The 8,161-nt window shown below is 43.1% G+C and overlaps 1 long non-coding RNA gene across 5 annotated transcripts; it reads right to left on the bottom strand.

Annotated features, from left to right (window-relative positions):
- Window positions 1-212: 212 nt before the first annotated feature.
- Window positions 213-4,493, bottom strand: LOC123070005 (uncharacterized). 5 transcript variants are annotated; one of them, XR_006433422.1, is made up of 7 exons: window positions 4,376-4,493; window positions 3,494-3,753; window positions 2,928-3,358; window positions 2,730-2,857; window positions 1,477-1,594; window positions 1,303-1,396; window positions 213-1,216 (listed from the first exon to the last, which is right to left on the bottom strand). It is a non-coding gene; the product is annotated as an uncharacterized lncRNA (long non-coding RNA). The 5 variants fall into 5 exon arrangements; XR_006433326.1 differs by having other exon boundaries at window positions 1,477-2,857; XR_006433343.1 differs by having other exon boundaries at window positions 1,303-1,594.
- Between the last annotated feature and the right edge of the window lie 3,668 nt (window positions 4,494-8,161).

The raw sequence follows: 8,161 nt of genomic DNA, 5'->3' as shown, positions 1-8,161 counted from the left end.
ACCGGTGCACCGATCAAAAAATAATAATAAGCTACTAGAAATAAAAATAGCACAACAACAGAAAAAGAACCATTCCTTTTGTGCACAAATATTTCATACATTATCCTGCTTTTTAGTTAGTCGGACCACTGGTCCTATATAAACTATTTTCTTTGCTTGCATGCAAAAAAAAAAGACAAAGCCAGAAGGGTCAATTGGCACATCCAACTGGTGCATCCACCCAACACTGCTCGAGGGCTCCATCTACTCAGGGGCTGCTGTCGAAAATGTTGCTCGTCAGTTCATTGCCGCAGAGGTCTGCTCAAAGATTCGCGAAGGCATGCTCAACTTTGCTACAGATCACATACCACCAGCAACCACTTTGGCCAGCAAAACGGAAGCTCGGCACAATGAACCGCTGCTACATATGTTCACGCAACTCGAAAGCAAAGCTGAAGCTGTGTACACTCAGTTCATGTCACGTCTTTCAGCCACAAACAAAAGCTATCTGCCTACATATGAATGGCCGACCCGGCGACTTGCATCACCATCAGCTCCCCTCCGAGGTTAGTCTCCTTAAGTTACTTCATAATCCGTCAGCTCACACCCAACTACTGATGAAACTCTGCTTTTCTCCTGAATTTGTTTCTACAAGTTGGGTATCGGCGCCGCATAGAGGACACACAGCAACCAAACCATGCAGCAGCGGTTGCGCAGGCAAAGCGAGATAAACGCCCACGTATCTTAACGTTGCCGCTATCCTCTAACGACCGTCGCTCCGCTAGATACAAACGTCATCCCTCTCCCATCTCCCCTCGCATTAAAATATCCGTAGACCACTATGGCAGAATACCACACGCGCTAATTCTCTCGACCCCGATGGACGCCAACCGATTCCGTGAGCAGGCGCGGACGAGCGCTCTTGCGAATTATCGGAGCATCGAATCACCAAGATATTAATTCAGCAAATACAACAAACAATTCACAGAAATCTCATTAACCAACTTCTGCTCCCTTCTAAACAACATCATCAACACAGCCTTTTTTAGCAGATTCCTTTGCAGGCTCAGACTGAAGATTACTACTAGTCAAGTGGTAACAGTTCAAACCATGCTTCAGAGGGATCAATCAAACATGCATGATATGTCAGACAAGGTAAACCCATCCATGTCAAACTATCCTACTTGAAATGAGACCACATGGCAATATCATAACCATCTTTGGTCGGCACTTCATCCTGCAGCAAAAAAACAACAAGGAGGATCACAAAACAAGATGTGAAAGAGAGATCAAGATATATTAGTGATGAACACAACCACTTACAGACTAAACCAACGGCATTGTACAAGAGAAACCAAACGTTGGGGCACCATTTCTCCAGAGCAGCCAGTATTTCGTCTTTACTCTTCAAGAATGCCTGCCATCAAATAATTCCTGTTACCATATTGCTTCTTCATGAAACAATATAAAATCATTACAAGACATCGAGATATTTACCTTGATGGTCAAGGGACAAAATGTGTATGAGCTATGCTTGGCAGCTCTAGTGTTGTATTGCTAGTAGTATATTGTGACTGATAATACAGCATGTGTATTATACACATTTAATTAAACACTGCAGACCACAGTACATAAGGTGGTCAGCAGGTGAACAAAATGTGTATGAGCTATGCTTGGCAGCTCTAGTGTTGTATTGCTAGTAGTATATTGTGACTGATAATACAGCATCTATAAGCCTACAAATCTATATGAACATGGTGAGTAGGGTAAAAAGAGGAGTAGGCGAGTAGCCCAGGTCAGGGAAGGGCAGCATCTTGACTGGGTGGAGTTGACACCGGCGGAAGATGGGGAGGTTACAGGGAGAGAGAGGAATGATCAAGGGTGAGAGCCTTGTGAAACCCATGCACTAGAGTTCCATTAATAAACCTATAGATGTATGCAATCACTTTACGGCACTGACAGTAATGCACTTCATCACAATAAATAACTCATGTAGATCAAATCTGAAAACTATGATCGGACTATGCCTATACTTCCATGTTTTTTCAATTCTACTCCCTAATCCCCATTACCTGCTCATGAGTTGACTTTTACTCACTTTTTTATTGACATTTGGAGGATATGATAAAGTTCCCCACATTATTTTTTTGTGTTCTTATGATACATACTACCTCTCTTCATGATGTAATTGTGAACTTGGCAGTCAAGTCATACTATTTGTTGATTGGCAAAGGAATAGGTGTAGAATTAAGTCTAATTGCATGTTGTGAGCAGGAACAGCCTGTAAGCAGGAAAGCAGAGTTGTTTTCAATAAGCCACATTGTTTCAATCCTAAGTTTGTAGTTTACTTACATTTTTGTCATTTGTAGCTGGAAAGTGGACCTATTTGAGCGAAGTTACATATATAAATGTAATTATGTTCCATCATTCATTTGAAATCAGATAGCAATTGATTTGCAGATTCTTGTCTGTCTTTAAACCCTCACAAGTCAAGTAAAAATATTTGCATAATAGTACTTTGGTCTGCAGTGTTTAATTATATGCAGTAGGATTCTCTCTATATATGCAGTAGGATTCCCCTTTCAACTACATTGAGTCAGAGTTTGGGCAATATTTTTCTGCAGTCACTACAACAAATCATCTAAAAGAAGCTAAAACTTTAATCCAATAAAATATGGTCTTCATCTGATTTCCATAAAAAAATCATATGCTTCACCGATAAAATGAAGAATGCGCAGAAAATAGATTACCCTTGTCGAAAAGTATTTTCAGTTCTGGTTCAGCATTCTCCACGCTCTTGAGATATAAGTTTTGCATACCAAGTTTTCTTGGGCATACTCTGCGCTTCACCATTTGGTCCAACACAGCACAAAGATCTCTGCAGAAATTATCATATTTAATGCAGGAGTAGAAAGGAAGGATAAACAGAAATTAAGTGAACTACCTACAGTATCATCTTTAGAAAGAAGTCAGTAAAGGAGCCGTTGGCTTTTGAAATCACATCTTCTCCCTTTTCCTTCCTTGAGTTGATGTATCCTTGCAACGAGCCATTGACTGTGTCTGGTGATAGCACAAGACGCTGAACTTGGTTACCTGTCTCCTTGTACAGAGTTTCCATCACCAACAAATTTGGATGCTTCCAAGTTCGCATCAGTTCGATCGAACGAAGAAGGTCAGCTCTGTCTTCTGGCTGGTAGAACACTAGAACTTGATAAGGCACTGAATCTCCATGCTCCCTACTTGATATTTTCCTTTGTACAGCTTTGTTCTTGACCCATCGAAATCTACAATGCGGTCCTTTGTAGCCTTCACGCTGCATGTCGGTTTCTCCCCAAAGAAATGATCCTTGTATATGTCGTGTGCAACCTTGTTATTCAAACTGCCCAAATTTGAATTTTTTTGTTAACAAAGATCAAATTTCATATGCAGTCGAATGATGGTGAGAAATATATTTGACGCCTACATTGGATAGAAGATCATTTGAAATGGAACTGTGATAGAATTGGCAAGCTACCTGATGAGATCTGTCATGTGAGGTGGTTGGAGCAAGCCAATGGGATGGTCATCATTGTACTCCTTGTTCTTAGGGTTCATGTGTTTTTGCCTTTTTGAAGGGAGCCCCGTCACCTCACATGCTTTTCGCTTCAATTCCCCTATATCCGCATCTGCTTTTACACCCACAGGATAATCGGTGCCGCACCATTGCACCTGAACCTGAATTGTCGCAGCAGGAGGCTCTTTCGGCATATCAGATGGTGATGCCATATGTATTGCCTGAAAGTTGCAATGTTAGATGGTGCTCCCAGAACAAACTGCAGGTTGGCAAGTAAATGTTCAAAACAGAAAATCTAGAGTAATCTATGAATAAGCACAAACTTGGAACATATTTAACGCATCCTTCTTCTTAAAAGAAAAGGACAAGATTCAAACGTCATGCTTGATTTTTTTCTATTCCCCCCCCCCCCCCCCCCCCCCCCCCAAAACTTTGCTTAAACACTATAAGCATTCCTCTACTTTTTCCTGAACATTCAAGCACACAGAAGTAGTAGTATTTGCTAATTTAGTCCCCACTAATTTACCACGGGGAATTGGATCGTGTGGCACAAGGTAACCAAACATTAAGTACGGCGCATTCAATACGGCAGCAGAGGCGCATTCCTACCCAAGGTACAGAGCTCCAGAGCGCCGTTAACTAGACCCAACGAACAAAGGCAGTGGAGCATTAAAAGGGATACCCTCTGAGCTCGCTCGGCGCAGAGTCTGCTGGTCGTCCCCGCGACGGCAGCACGGAATCCGCCGATCCCTTAGGGTTTACACGTGCACGGATTAGTGAATTGAAGCCGCTGAAGGTACTATACACTGGTTGCAGAGCGCGATATGGGTCCGGATTGCTTACCAGGAGACGCCAGCGACCAATGCCGACCTCCACTGGTCGCTCGGCCGCCGCCGCCGCCGCCGCCGAGCTCGGGGGTCGGTACAGTTGTAGGTTTCCTCCGACCGTGATCAGCTTGCTGGCTGTAAGGGGATGGGGAATCTTGACCGGTTGTGGATCGTTGCGCAACAGCACAGGCCCGGCCCGGCCCACCCTCTCGGGGTGCCATGCACGAGTACGAGAGAACGTGTCCCTCCAAGGGTCCTCAAAAAAAAAAACGTGTCCCTCCAAGGAAGTAGTACTGGTCTTTTTCCCTTTGTCCGATCCGTTCATCCATAAGGTGGGTATTTTATTTAATTTGATTTGATTATTATTATATTATGATGATGATTTTCTTTTTACGAAAATGATCCAGACCTATTATCAAAGTTCATCAGAAGTATAAAGCGTCTCAAACATAATAAAAATTACATCGAAATTACAAGACCAGGATGAAGCTGCAGCCACTTCACCAGCCCGCCGTGAAAGTGAAGCTGCCGCACTTTTGATCCATGCACACCGAGTGCCGGGGTAGTGCTAGTCCCGTAGGTGGTCTTGGATTCCTCGAAGAGGAGGGGTGATGTAGCACAGTAGCAAAAGTCTTTACTTAGTTAAGAACGAAAGTTTAATCGAACCAGTAGGAGTTTACAAGCTAGCAAGATAAGTAACACATGCACACAACCAGAACAATCGCTTGCTCCCAACGTAACAAAGAGGTTGTCAATCCCTTTGTCTTGCCAGACACAAGATTAAAAGAAAATAGTGGTGGATAATAATATAGAACATCAAAATAAAAGTAACAATGGCAAAGTTTGCAGAAGTAAGGTTTAATGGAGAATAGACCTGTGGGGGGGGGGGGCATTTTTCAGTAGTGGCATCTCTCTCGAAAGCGAATGATGAACAAATTACTGTTGGGAAATTCACAGAAAAGTGGCAATTTATAACTATTAGTAGAATGCCCGTGCGTTGCCACGGGCCTTTCAATTTTTGTTTAGATTGCATATATACATGTATTGTTGTGTATAACTCGGTGAATTTTTTGCCCCTTCCAACAACATGGTGTTGACACCCATGTCGATGTAATACATCTCTATTTGTCTCATACACTGCAAAAATGAACATATATATAATACATTTTTTGTATTATCGTGTGCAACAAATATATAAAGAGCAATTATTTGTATGGATATCTTCTAATTGTGTATGACTTGGTGAATTTTCGGTCCATCCATCATACAACTGTCAATCAACATTTTAAAGCATCAGTAAAGCCATCGGTAGTTTTTATATCTAATCCACAAAAATGAATATATGAACACATGTTAAAATATAACAAAATAAGTAAGCCCATATACAATATATTCGTTGGCCAGCTGCTCGTTTCGAGTAGGTGACCGTTTTTAGTCGGAGTGGGTGACATTGTGCTTTTTAGTAGAGTGCGGTGCATCTCAATTTTAATAAACTGTAGGCTCACATGTAAATCACTTGTTAGTAATTATTGTCAAAAAATGACTTGCTAGAAAAGGCTCACTTTGACTCTCACCGCACGGCACAACCCTCACACTCAAATCTTACTCCGCTGGCTTGCTGTCCTCGCCACGGCATCGCCGCTGCCATCTCTCCCTGCCATGGGTTCTCACTGCTGCCTCCGGGAACTCAAGAATGCCATATTCCTATTTTCTTGATAGTCCAAAGTTCACAAGTGAAAGCATCAGTTGGTGTAGGTCTATAAGATCTCCGCCATCAGTTTCTCATTGGAAAATTGAGTTTCTTAAGTAAGGAAGATGTCCAAAAGAGAGATAATCGATAGCATGATATCAGTGAATACTCATCCATCATAAGATCCTCATCACTGAAGTAGTACTCCACCTACAATTTTGGAAAATATAAACATGACACTAACATGCTACAACTTGGCAACAACAACTATGCATCAATCACATGTTTCCTTCTGTGGTAAAATTATGTGATCGTCGTCTTCCTCCTCTCCGTCTTCCTCATATGCCCACGACCCATCCTCCTAGACTGGTCGTTGTCGAGGTCGATGTTGTGCGCCACCATACCCAAGACGTCTTCTCCGTCGGCTGCCCCAACACTGATCGCGGCCGGTGTCAATGCCGCCCTACACTTCTTCGTCGGTCCATCGTTACACCCAATCCACCCTCCGAAATTGGTTGCAACATGTACCGATGTCGCATGCCACCTTGCTCGAGCTGCCTGCTCCATAGGTCCGCCGTTGCCTCTAACGCTCTTCTAAATATTCATGTTTGTTGTCATGTTCTCCCTCCTTCCGTTCGCATGACCCACCTTTTGACACTGGTTACGGACGGTGCCGATGTCGCATGACGCCATGCCAGAGACCTTCTCTGGCTGTAGACCGCTGCCCGTGCGTTGCAACGGAGGCATACATATTAGGGTGGGTCAACATCGATCATGTCTTAACATACATCTATGGAAACAAGCTGACTTTTATTTTTACTTAAATCACTCTCCTTCCTTCACCAGCTATGTCCTCCTCTTCAACTGCAAGGTCCAAGCTTGCCACTTTTTTAAAGACCTAGCGTATTGTTGGCTTATCATTGATGTAGGAGGGAGAAGGCCGGAAAACATGGTAAATTAAGCGATCACGTGATGTCGCCCGGAGGGGCTCGCCACATTTGTCAATGGTGCATCGAGCTTACAATTCCTCCTTCCACCCCCACCACCATATATACTTCAGATTTTAAACATGTACCCACGCACATGTGTTATATTTCTAAACTGCTGCGTGTGTTAGCAAGGCACGTTCCTACTGTTTTTGTCGAATCATGGTAAATTTTTCTCCCTCTCTCTCATAATCAACATGTCACCTCCCTCTCCAGTATCATGAGCTATTATTTTTAGTGGTGGATTTGATGAAATTATGAGAAAAAAATCTTACTTCCTAGACAGGCGTACAACATGCGAATGTGTTGCAAATTAATTGAATAAATGAAATATCATGTTTCTGTTGCAACTTGGTGCACATCACTTGCATGAAATATAATATATCGAGATCAGTTATTAGCTCCAAGTCACACGAGCATAACAAGAATACACCTTCACAATGCTTAACGTGACCAGTTGAATTTAAAATGCTGATCTGAAATAAAATTACCTTGGGTGCATACCTTAGCTTCACGACTACGTCAATGGGATTTTACGACATTTACATCACCAGTGCAGTTAGATGATGACCCAAAAATCCAAAATACATGGGTAGCCTCAAAACTACATTGTTGTTCTTCCTAGCTGTGACTGTCACAACAAGCAAACAACAACAAATGAATAATCAAAGAAATGAGCAAGCACTCTCTCCCTCCCTCCCTCCCTCTCTCCCTCCCTCTCGCTCCCTCCTTCCCTCTCGCTCCCTCTCTCCCTCTGGGTGTGTGTGTGCAATAACAGCGAATATCAGTAGCAACAGAGGGTACCATAAACAACCTCGTCACATCTTTCTCACTCCTTGATCAAATATCATCTCTTGGCATGAGCATAAGCAGCAACAGCAGCATTATGAACAACATCAACCTCACTGTTGAGCTGCTACGGCACTAGTAGGAAACGGGCCATTAGTCCCCGTTCCAGAGGCCCTTTAGTCCCGGTTCTGCAACCGGGACAAAACGATCGGGACTAAAGCCCAAAAAAATTAGTCCCGGTTGGCTTACGAACCGGGATGAAAGGGGCTCCACGTGGCTGCTGCGCAACGCTCAGGTAGGAGGACCTTTAGTCTCGGTTGGTGTTACCAACCGGGAC

The sequence above is a fragment of the Triticum aestivum genome, chromosome 1A, assembly GCF_018294505.1.
Source record: "Triticum aestivum cultivar Chinese Spring chromosome 1A, IWGSC CS RefSeq v2.1, whole genome shotgun sequence".
Classification (NCBI taxonomy): domain Eukaryota; kingdom Viridiplantae; phylum Streptophyta; class Magnoliopsida; order Poales; family Poaceae; genus Triticum; species Triticum aestivum.
The sequence above is the reverse complement of the archived record's forward strand: the minus strand, read 5'-3'. Positions and strand labels throughout refer to the sequence as shown.